The sequence below is a fragment of the Stegodyphus dumicola genome, chromosome 6, assembly GCF_044657685.1.
Source record: "Stegodyphus dumicola isolate Sdum_Otavi_A_Nest chromosome 6, ASM4465768v1".
NCBI classification, from domain to species: domain Eukaryota; kingdom Metazoa; phylum Arthropoda; class Arachnida; order Araneae; family Eresidae; genus Stegodyphus; species Stegodyphus dumicola.
In genome coordinates, this window is record NC_140773.1 from 9,511,909 (window position 1) to 9,524,209 (window position 12,301).

At 34.9% G+C, this 12,301-nt stretch overlaps 1 protein-coding gene across 1 annotated transcript in view; it reads left to right on the plus strand.

Annotated features, from left to right (window-relative positions):
* LOC118191343 (uncharacterized) overlaps window positions 1-12,301 on the plus strand; it is a 422,216-nt gene that overhangs the window by 156,500 nt on the left and 253,415 nt on the right. The window lies entirely within an intron of this gene.

A 12,301-nucleotide genomic window follows, 5' to 3' on the forward strand; every position in this document is an offset into this window, starting at 1 on the left:
AGCTAATTATTTTAAACTATTTAATGTGTGTCAGCTATGATACTAGTCAATTATTACTTTAATAGGCTTTATATTTCCCTACTCCTGCACATGAGAGACAAAACTGTAAATGCTTTTAAAGCGGTTTTGTAAATATGTTTTATTTTAGTATCTTAAATGTTATAACTATTGTATAATTACTGATTTGCAACTAAACAATCTAAAACTGTTATTGAGCCGCCCAGACGGTATGGTGGTTAGTGGAGCCTACTGTGATACCTAAAAGTCCGGATTTGAATCCCGTAGAAGGCATGGATATTTGTAAATGTTTAGTGTCTTTGCTGAATGGGGTCACTCTGAATAAGAGACGAGCCGAAAGTCCTATCGAGAGGTTGATGCGGAGTGGGAGACCCTCGGACCCGTCCTCCCAGGGTATTTGTGCAGAAAATATACTAGCGTGCGAATAGCAAAATTTGCTGTGCACCTACGGAATTCCTGAATACCTCTTCCTTAAATCTATGCGCAAATTATACAAATTATTATTATAACCTGGAATGCTTCTCATCGAGTTCAAATCTCGGCTACGTTAAACAAAAATGAAATATAATTGACTTCAATTAAACCTGTAAGATTCTCACTAGTGTATTTCTCAGTTACTGTAGAAAGTGACGAATCTTAACTAGTTAGCGAATAATCGCTTCAGTTAGTGTAACAAGAAACAGCAAGATGGAAGGGTAACTAACCCTTTATTATTCCAATAAGATTTAACAAAACTCCATCTTGAAATGTACAATAAAAGCCGACACTTGGGCTTGAACTTAAGAGACTGAAATTTTAACTAAAACTAAGATTAACTAAAGAGATATAGCCGAAGCTATCAAGATTCTAACCGATTGGCTCCTTAACTCTATTTGACTACGAAGCTTATCAAGGGCCTGAGTAAGGGCCGCTCGGCCAATGATAAGCCCTACGAAGCTTATCATTGGCGGCCGAGCGTAATAACGGCTTTGAGAAAGAGAGTGGCCAAAAGGCAGACGCGTGCAAATCAGAAACTCTGATTCTCTCTAACTCAGCAAGTAGACTTCGCGGTTTAAATACCGCTCCTCCTCATTAAGTGCTCACGAGCGGGTGAGCGGTAAAGTCGCTGAACACTGGTAGTTCGGTCCGAGGTTCGAATCCCGCGAACGGGCTGTGGCTGCATGGGTGTTTTCGTGGTTTTTTCCATGTGTAACGTGTATACGAGCCAGTTTTCCTTAGAAAGTCCTCCACGAAGGCATCCCTTCCCTTAGGCAGATAGCCCTAGTGTGCTTTGCAATAATTAAATACACCACCACCTCATTAAGTATTCAGAGTCATTCCAAAACTCTATTCTGGCCGGAAGTAGTAAGTTAAAGATAAGAAGTTGACAGGAAAGGAACTTTAACTTAAAATTTAACTGTTAATAAAATTAACGTAATCCTTACACACCTTAGTAAAATTAAACAAAAAGTAAGTATTTTAATGAGCATTAAAATAAAAGTAAGTATTTTAAATTGCAACTGAATTTTATAACCACTGCTACCTTTAAATGATTATCCTTATCGTATTGAAATTTAACTTATCTCAATAGCTATTTTAATAATTGAAATGCTATTAAATTGTTTCTATTATAATATGTGTTAAGCCTTCCATTATTATTTGGTGGAAAAAATAAAGGACTGTTTAATGAAAAGAAAGCGTGAACAGGCAGATATAACTTTTTTAAGGAATAAAACGAAAAAAACAACTTGCTTGATTAAAGCCATTTCACCTGATTATTTCTTGCTCATTCAGAAATAAATTTATTGATGTCTCTAAAAAAAATGAATGAATGCGCGCCGCATAGCATTTGTTTCTTAAAAAACTGATTTTTCTTCTCATTATTAAGTAAGTTTTTAATTATTAAGAAAAGAATTTCTATTTTTTTTACATTGTTCCCAAAATAATTTTATTAAAGCTGCGTTCTTTTTTTTTTTTTTTTTTTTTTTTTTTGTTATTAAACAGAATGAAATTTAATAAAGGTTCAGAATTTATCTTGCTTACCAAAATAAGGCCCACCAGCGGCCGAGCGGTAAAGTCGCTGAACACTGGTAGTTCGGTCCGAGGTTCGAATCCCGCGAACGGGCTGGCTGCATGGGTGTTTTCGTGGTTTTCCCCATGTGTAACGTGTATACGAGCCAGTTTCCCTTAGAAAGTCCTCCACGAAGGCATCCCTCCCCTTAGGCAGATAGCCCTCGAGGCTTTGCCATAATCACATACACACGCTTACCAAAATAATACTTATTTACAAAGTAAAAAGAAATTTCCAAATGAATTTGTACACTTTTTTTGACAAATGAGAAATATAAATTTTATTTGGGACTTATTATAAAAACTTTTATGAATGTTTTTATTTCGTTGATACTAATTATTAATTTAAATTAGAATATCAAATTAAACTAAGTCACATGCAGCTAGCCTTTTTCATAAAATTTGAAAAATATATGGGTATTTTTAAAATACTACAAATTTTTGCAAAGTATTTGTAAAAAATATATAATTTTGAATTTCTTGGAGAAAACAAATGGGTTCTTCAGTTCAGTCTTCTGCTAATCGTTGATATTATAATAATCAACTTTTTCCCTATTAGCTGATTTTACCAGTTTAAATATAAGGTACTATTTGACACTCCTAATTTTAAATATAAAATTTTATGCTTTCCATCTTTAATTTCTAGGAAACTAGGCCTGCAGTAATTGTTTAACTTAAAATTATTTCGGCATTGAACTGAAATATATCTACATACCAGGCTTAAATTTCGATATTTCATTTATATGATTTCTATATTTATTTATTTATTTATGAAGTTTTTTAACAATTTTAAGCTGTAATGATAAATTCTTTAATGTGTTAAACTGTAATCTGGAGTTTTTAAATTTAAATTTTTGAAATTTTTATTCAAATTTCTTGTTTTTCTAAATGTGTACTGTAAACAAAATTTTGCAAAAATTGCAAAAAAAAACTTCCACTTAATAAAAAATTCTATCTCCTTCACTAGCCTCTAAAGTAAAATTAGCGCAGTGTTTGAATTTTTTACGCACTACAGGTCACTATATTTTTATGTGGATTATTTCATAACACTTCTCGACGTCGCTCTGGCGAGATTTAATGTACATTTTTCATGATTTCTTTTTATTCGTCCTTGTACATTATTGAAATACGTGATTCGGTTGCGTACTAGGAGTTGGCAATTCTGACTGTGTATATCTCTGAAAAAGCGGGCAAGTTTGAAGTTTTATCACCCGGTAATGGGTTTCTACGTATCATAAGAAAATTTATTAGGCTTATGATATGTGTATGTGCGTGCGTACTTTATATGGTGTAGCTTGTTATGAGAGTGAAAGAAGAATTTAAGATTTAGAAGTTATCCAATGAAAGTTGATAACGTTCTATCAGAAGTAAAATATTCATAAACTTGGAGTTTACCGAAATATTTCTCTGCGGCAATGCTTTATATTTAATTCAAAACTATAAAAGATATTTTCTATGAAAGGAAAAGTATCGTTTAAAGTAAAAACGGAAGTAAGAAGCGGGTTTTCGAATCAGTAATTTTTATGTTATAAATCATTTTAATTTTTCTTTTCTGGCTACATTTCATTGTAAGCAGTCGTTTCTTCAACTTACCCACAGTGGATGGCCGCAATGAAGCACTAAAATCATATTTCGCGACTTTCAAGGAATTTACGATCATTCTCAAAAAGAATAGTGTGGCATTTATTACCCATGTCGTCTCGGTTAATAATTTGGCATCTATTAGTTAGCAGTGAAATTCATTCCGCACAGCGATCAGCTGCAACAAAACAAGCGCAAATGCAAAAACTCACGTTGGAACTATAACTTGCAACTACAGGGGTTGGACAAAAATATGGAAACACCTTTAAAAAAACATGTTTCTTTGCTTAATATGGTGTAGGAAACCCGTTGGCATCCAAAACAGCTTGCAGTCTTCTCGGAATGGATAAATACAGTTCCTGTATGTTTCCCAAGGGAATATTATACCATTCTTCCTGCAAAACGGTGGCAAGTTCAGATAACGATGTTGGCGGTGGATAACGAGAACGCACTTTCCGTTCCAATGTAGACCACAAAGGTTCGATAATATTCAGGTCTGGTGACTGTGGTGGCCAGGGGAGATGGGACAACTCATCCTCGTGCTCAGAAAACCAGTCCTGGACAATGTGAGCTGTATGAACAGGGGCTTTGTCGTCTTGGAAGACACCATCACCATCGGGGAACAAAGTTTGTACCATGGGATGAACTTGATCGGCCAAAATGTTCAGATAAGTCTTGGCAGTCATGTGCCCTGACACAGTTATCATGGGGCTAGCAGAGAACCACGATATGGCTGCCCAAACCATAACAGAACCCCCGCCATGTTTTACTCTTGGCAACAAGTAGTCTGTATTATAGGCTTGAGATGGCGTTCTCCAGACGTAAACTCGGCCAGAAGTGGGAAACAATGTGAAAGAAGACTCGTCAGACCATATTACTCGCTTCCACTGCTCTATAGTCCAGGCTTTATGACTTAAACACCACCTTTTCCTGTTACGGGCATTAGCATCACTGATGTGTGGCTTCTCGATTGCAGCACGGCCAGCAATTCCCTGTTTATGAGGCTCCCTTCTAATGGTTTTGGTACTCACAGGGTTCGGTAACACAACATTCATTTCAGCAGTAACTTTTGCAGCTGTGGTCTTCTTATTTTTCGTCACAATTGCCCTTAATGATCGTCTGTCACGATCAGTCAGGACACACTTTCGTCCGCGCTGTGATTTAGCAGATGATGTTTTCCGCTTTTCAAATATGCGGAATAAATCTTCGATACAGTACCTCTTGAAAAACTAAACACCTCGGCTACCTTGCTTACGGAAGCACCTACCATACGTGCTCCAACAATTTGCCCACGTTCGAAGTCTGTTAACTCTGACATAATGCAATGCAACCTCCCATAATAGTACTCCGACAACAACTGAACTGTTTAGCACATTTACGAAGTTATATAGGTGGCGTCAGTAGTCAAAAACGCCAGCGCCACCTACATATTTCAATAAAATCAATCTTTCTTTTCAAACATGCATTTCACACGGTGTTTCCATATTTTTGTCCATCCACTGTATATATCCAATGCCATCTTGGCTAATGAGATAAAACATCAAGTACAAGATTCTTATTTAAACGAAAAAAAAATGAAAGCTTCAAATGTAACGTACCATTCATCATTTTACTTTACAATATGCAACAATACACTACATTTACTTCAAATGTATAACTATGTTTCAATGTTTTACAAATGTAGTTTTTATTTATCTTCCGACAAACACCGTTTGACCAAACTTTGAAGGACTCTTCAGCTAATACTACAGCTCTGCTTCAACTTGCTGAAGCCGAACTTCTGTTGCTAAGTAAGCCGTCACTGCTACGACACGGAAACTACTATCAGAATGTTGTCTAAATGTTCTAATTATTAATCTTTATGCTAACCAGATTTGAAAACCAACCAATAACAAAGTAACAGTCCCGAACTGACATCCCGTCGACGATTTCACTTGGTCAGCTGCATACTCACGTATGTGTAACTTTATCCTCTATGACTACTAATGGCTTAACTCTGTTCCACAGGTGTGAACAAGATGGTGTATTTAATTATGGCAAAGCACACTAGGGATATCTGCCTAAGGGGAGGGATGCCTTTCGTGGAGGACTTTCTAAGGGAAACTGGCTCGTATGCACGTTACACATGGGGAAAACCACGAAAACGCCCATGCAGCCAGCCCGTTCGCGGGATTCGAACCTCGGACCGAACTTACCAGTGTTCAGCGACTTTACCGCTCGGCCGCTGGTGGGCGGTGTGAACAAGGCTAATAGCTTTTGTGCGCCATATGCCTATGATAGCTAAACCATCGCGTGAATATTCCCTGGGATGCCTACATATAAATTCGAAATTTCAAAGGAAAAAAAAGAAACTTAAAAAATGTCTTGGATTTTTAAAGGTACTCTACAAGCAAAAAAGTTTTCTTTTAAAATACAGTAAGACCCCGCTTAACGCGGGGGATACGTTCCATCAAAGTAGAGCGTAATGCGAAACAGCGCTAAACGAGGCTATCTTTACATGTAAATATTGGGGTTAGGGGAAGATGGCTAGGAAATTGGTTAGGTATTAAATTTAAAAAGTTTGTTTTTTTAATAAAAATAAAACCAAACATTTATTTCTTAAAGCCCAAATTAATACCACATTATTATTTCTTGCAAAAATAAAAACAAAATATAAATAACAAAACGAATATTCTTAAAAAAAACAAATAAAATTCCGCGTTTTCAGTGTTCTGCCTTTTTGTGACAAAAGCATCTAATGTTGTTTGCCTTTTTCTTTTGCGTTGTTCTCTTAAAAGTTCTTCATAAACGGATAGAGCATCTCTAACACCACGCCTTACTTTTGAGCTCCTGTCAAAATTCGGATCATTTTCAATGAATTGATCCATTATTTCAGTTATGGTAGACAAACTCCTTTTTACAAACGCCATCGAAAGTTCTTTTTGCTCTTCTTCTGAATCACTGCTGTCAACATTTTTGTTTTCTTCTTGTTCAGTTAATTCCTTGAGCTCATCATTAGAAAGACTAGCCGCTGCTTCTTGAAATATTTCTTCGACATCTTCCATATTTACCCCTTCAAAATATGTCTGTACAATACCGCACCAAACAAGAAATACAAGTACACTCTTTCGGATATGTATTTGAAACCTATCGCTGCATAATATTTCGGGGAATCCCCGTATGCTGCGAGCGATTTCGTGGAATCCCCGGGTTGAAATAAAAGAGCGCTAAACCAAAACAGTGCTAAACGAAACAGCGTTAATCGGGGTCTTACTGTATCCGTATAAAGTGATGTGTTGAAGGGTAAAACTAAGCGAACAATTTAAATAGCCTAAATAACAAACACATGTTGATACAGACAGTAAGCATCTTTTTCTTTAAGTAAAATATTAAGACATGAATATATTATATTACACACTGAAAAATTACGAAATGAGCGTATATTGATCCTTATATTCATTTGCCTAATAATCCATATATTGATTTAATTTCTGTATTAATTTTTCTTTTTATGTGGTAATTAGTACATTGATTTGTCTTTCTGTTTGATAAAGATAGAAAGATGTGTATGTATTGGTATATATTAATTTTAGGCTATGCATATAAAAAATTGTATGTTTTCGGGAAGAAAATGTCATTTTATTTTCATGTAAATGGGAGAAATTAATGTGATCTGGAGCTGTTATTTAAGAAGTAAATATGAGTAATAATAATTAAGACACAATAACACGCCGAACAAATACTAATTCAGAAGTCAAACAACAAAAATCAGCGTTATATTTTCAAAAATTTCACAGGACTAGTTTCGATAGTTTTACCGAACCACCATCTTCAGCTGCAAAACCGCAAATGAATGACCTGCAAAACCGCATTCTTTTGCGGTTTTGCAGCTGAAGATGGTGGTTCGGTAAAAACCATCGAAACTATATCTGGTTCAGTATTCCTCCTTACTTGCTTTGGGAACATTAAATGACCTGACTCGGAACAGGGAGCTTACTAAAGCTATGTTCAATAAATGTGGGAAGTGGACAATACACACAAGAAGGGTATACGAAACCCTTTCTTTTTCTCTCTTTACAATGATTTCCGGACTTCGGAATACAGAGACAAACCACTTGTGGTCTGAACGTAAGAATATAAAAATATTAACTAAACTCTAACTAAACTAACTTTGGATTAATAAACAAGTGCCTACTTGAAGATTGGCCGTATATTAACAGAAAGCCGTATGTAGTACAGAGAACTGCTAACACTACAATACGTTTAAAATTATCAAGAGGATTAAACCTCTGGCCTTGAAGGCAACCAGCAACTGAGTAAAACTGCTATGGCAAGCGGCCTGCTTCTAATAGCTCCTTCCTCTCTCTTGCTTGGCAAAAAGCCACAACTTAAGTACTTGGCGTTCGCAAGACAAATTTGCATAAATAAGTTAAAGCTTTTAATTCTGGCCGGAAGTAGAAAATAAGAAGTGATAGTAAAGATTTAAAATAAAATAAACGTTAGTAAAACTTAAGATCCTTACAACTAGTCCTGTGAAAATTTTAAAATATAACGCTGATTTTTGTTGTTTGACTTCTGAATTAGTATGAGTAATAATAGTTCCATTGAATCCGTATTTTGTTTAGATAAATTTTAAAATGTTCATAATTTTCGAAAATACATCTATTAGTATGTATACATGGCTGCGGGAACCTTTGATTAAGAATTCCTGATTTACAATTTTTTTTTTTTTTTTTTTTGGGGGGGGGCTTTTGTAATTGCTTCAGATTTTCCCTTTTTTTCAACTTAATGCGTCCAGAAACTGAAGTTTTATTAGGCTGTGACTTGTGTCATGCCTCTGTTTTTCTTCATTTCCTTTTATTTTATGGTTACTTATAGCATAATATAGCTCATCTATTCCTAAGATGAATGGAATTTGGAAATAGATTAAAAGAAATAAATTTATTTAATATGAATATCATTTAGAGTTTTAAGTAGCAAATTTTCTTTGGTATATAGCAGGGTTGGCTAAACTTCATGTCAGTAAGAGCCGCACGTTTGAATTCAGGAATGTTCGAGAGCCGCATCTAGATTTTCTAAAAGCCACAAGTTCGTATTTACATCATTATAGAAGCAGTGGAGGAGGTTTTAAATAGAAAGAAATCCCGGATAACTTTGTAAAAAGAGTCTAAACTAATTAACTACTTCCTTTCGGAAAGTGAATAGTTTTAGTTTACCATATTTCATACATATATTTTACATGCATCAGTCGAATAAATTGCCTGCGAGAGCCGTATCAGGCTCGCAAGCCGCACTTTGTCCACCCCTGGTATATACACTCATGTCCATAAATTAAGGATAATTCGGAGTCACGCGGAAATCGAACTCTAAAATAAATATATCACCTGTAAACTCACTACACACATCTACAAGAATCATATGCAAATTTCAGGAAGTAACCAGATAAAACCGATGGTACGTCACAATGACGAGAGTGTAAGAGAGTGATATATAAGGAATACAGGCAAAGAAGTAAAATTGTTCGCAGGCGCTTTATAAGCATTTCAGTGCAATAACCGAATAGTTATGACATAAAGGACGCATTTGGAAGATTTTTTACGTGGTAGAATTATCGGCCGTCTGGAATGTGGGCGTACCCAACTGGAAGTATCAGACGGACTTGGAATTGCCCAGAGTGTCATCTCCAGGCTTTGGCAACGGTTCAAAGATGATGGTAATGCGAGTAGACGTTACAGCACAGGTCACCCCAGAGTTACAACGCCGAATGAGGACCGGTATTTGGCAGTAAATGCCAAAAGAAACAGGCGGAGCCAAGCCTCAGACCTGTCTCGTCAGCTCTCTTCAGCCACTGGCACGACAATTTCAAGGCAGACCGTGTACAGACGCTTAGGGCAGATTCGTCTATATGCTCGTAGACCTGTCAGATGCGTTCCACTTACTGCAACTCACTGTTGCCTGCGGTTAGCCTGGAGTAGAGAGTATGCATTGTGTACACCGCAACAGTGGGCTTGTGTGATGTTTTCTGACGAGTCCAGGTTTAGCTTGCACACTGATTCTCGCCGGACTTTCATATGGAGAGCTCCAGGTACCCGTTGCCACCAAGAAAACATCATTGAACGACACCGTTACGGTGGTGCAGGAGTGCTCGTTTGGGGTGGAATTATTCTGGGTTCCAGAACTGGCATGCATGTTCAAATTGGAACCATGACAAGCCAAATCTATCGGGACGTTATTCTGGAACAACATGTACGTTTGTTTCGGGGCGCCATGGGCGCACAATTTGTGTTTATGGATGACAACGCGTCCTCACCGTGAAAACATCGTAGGCGAATGCCTTCAATCGGAGAATATCACCCGTATGGACTGGCCAGCATTCTCACCGGACTTGAATCCAGTAGAGCACGTGTGGGACATGCTTGGCCGACGAGTTGCAGCCCGTCAACCTCCCCCTACATGTCTACCGGAACTTCGGAGAGCATTGCTTTTTGTGTGGTGTAAAATCCCCCAATATCAGATCGATAATTTGGTACTCAGCATTCCTAGGCTTTGTACGGTCTGTATTGCATCGTCTGGGACACATACAATGTATTAACAATCATACCAACCATGTAATATTGGTTTTTTGTAAATAGTTTTTTTTTTTTTTTTTTTTTTTTTTTGTAATTTGCTCCAGGGAGAAAAAATCGCTAATTTTTTTTATAATATCAAACATATAGCAGCTTTTTTTGCTCTTTACCTTTTGTTTAATAAATAAGCTTTACAAATAAGTTAAATTTGTTTTGCTTCTAACTCTTCCTTTGCTTGATTTTGCATTATCCTTAATTTATGGAATGAGTGTAGCATGCTAATGTATCTTTTAAGATTTACAGTTTGCGTTAGTAGTCCACAGCGGCTAGGAAACGAAGAGCTTCACTTTACACATATTAGGTTAATTAAACATGTAACCGAGCGAGATTTTTTAAGAAAAACTGACTTGTATCTATAACATACATGGGGAAAGCTATAAAGCTTATCTTTATGGAGAAAACCATAATAGCTTCTCTTTAGCCAGCCAATTCATCGGGATTTGAGATCAAGCTCGAACATACCACTGTTTAACATCTTTACTACTCGACATCTGACGTGTTTACTTTTAGTAGAAAAACAGCATCTAGTTTTTAATAAGTAACATATCTATGAGTTTTAGCATAGTCATATTTATTTTATTAGTAATAAATTGATTATAACTCTCTGTATCTTTACTTCTTACAATTTGCTTTAATAATAGCTAGAAAAAATATCTTTCCATTAAAATCATTGAAATTTCTCTTTCAGGATGCAAATTTAAAATAATTTATTAGTATTGATTAATTATTTTATAATAATAAAAGAAAAATCTGAAAGTTTCAGATTTTATATTACCCCAAAAGGTTTTTAACATTTTGTGTGCTACTTTTATGTATTAAATGTCATTTTCTTGGCACTTAAACCATAAAATTCAATTCAACAGCAATATCGCAAAATAATTTAAAAAGACCATACATATCTTTAGAATTTCCGATACACAGTCTCTTGTGCCGGAGAGAAAAATGTTTATTCTCCGTACAAATGCTTGCTTTGAAATCGTTGAGCTTCTTAACCAAAAACTCATAAATTCTTTACAAATTATGAAATAGATAATAAAACAAATTCCTAATTCGGGCTTCCAGATGCCCATGTTCGGGTGGAGACGAATATGGGCATCAGACGTTATATATAGACGTTATTCAAAATTTGACTCTAGGTACCGTTGTTTTATTACAATGTGAGAAACATGCATATATATATGCAGATTCTTCATTATTTAATTTGTTTAAATATAATACAGGGAGATAATATTTGGAGGCAACAATTTGAAAAGTGATTCATACTTTCAAAGTTTTCAACGGAAAATGCCAAAACGAAATTAATAGCCCTTCTGAGCTAATAATATTTCATAATAATAAAAGTAATTAATAATAATAATATTTAATACTAATATTAATAATGGTTAATACTTAAATAATTTATTGATTAATAATACTTTGTAATTAATTAGTTATTTAATAATAATGAATAGAAACTTCTTTACTAATAATTAATAATTCATTAGTTATTTAATCATAATTAATAGAACTTCTTATACTAATAATTAATTATTTAATAATAATAATAATAATGTTATTTAATAATTAATATTGATTAAAATATTTTCTTTGTCATGATTATACTTGAAATGCAGTTCAGCTACTCATTTACGTTAAGCCCTAAAACATGTGCTTCATTTATTGAGAAATTAAGTTAGATTTAAATGGCTGAAAATGGCATTTAAAATGTCTCGTATTTTAGTATTCGTAGTATACGTATTTCTGAAACAGAATATTTATATTTGACATCACTTAAAATAACTTCAGATTTATACTAAAATCTTCGATAATATAAAATTGTGGGTTCTCACTTACCGTGTTATGTCTTTAATTAAAATTATCATTATTATGTAATTTTTCCAAAAGTTTTATTTTACTTTGTTAAATCCATTACAGTTGCTATTACTTTTAAGAAGTAGAGAAAAATAGTTTTAGTAGCTGTGAAGCTGTTTAAAGTTAACATCTCGTCAATCATTATTCCATGTGATTAATTTAAAATATCTCCTAAAAATGAACGCCATGAATTTTTA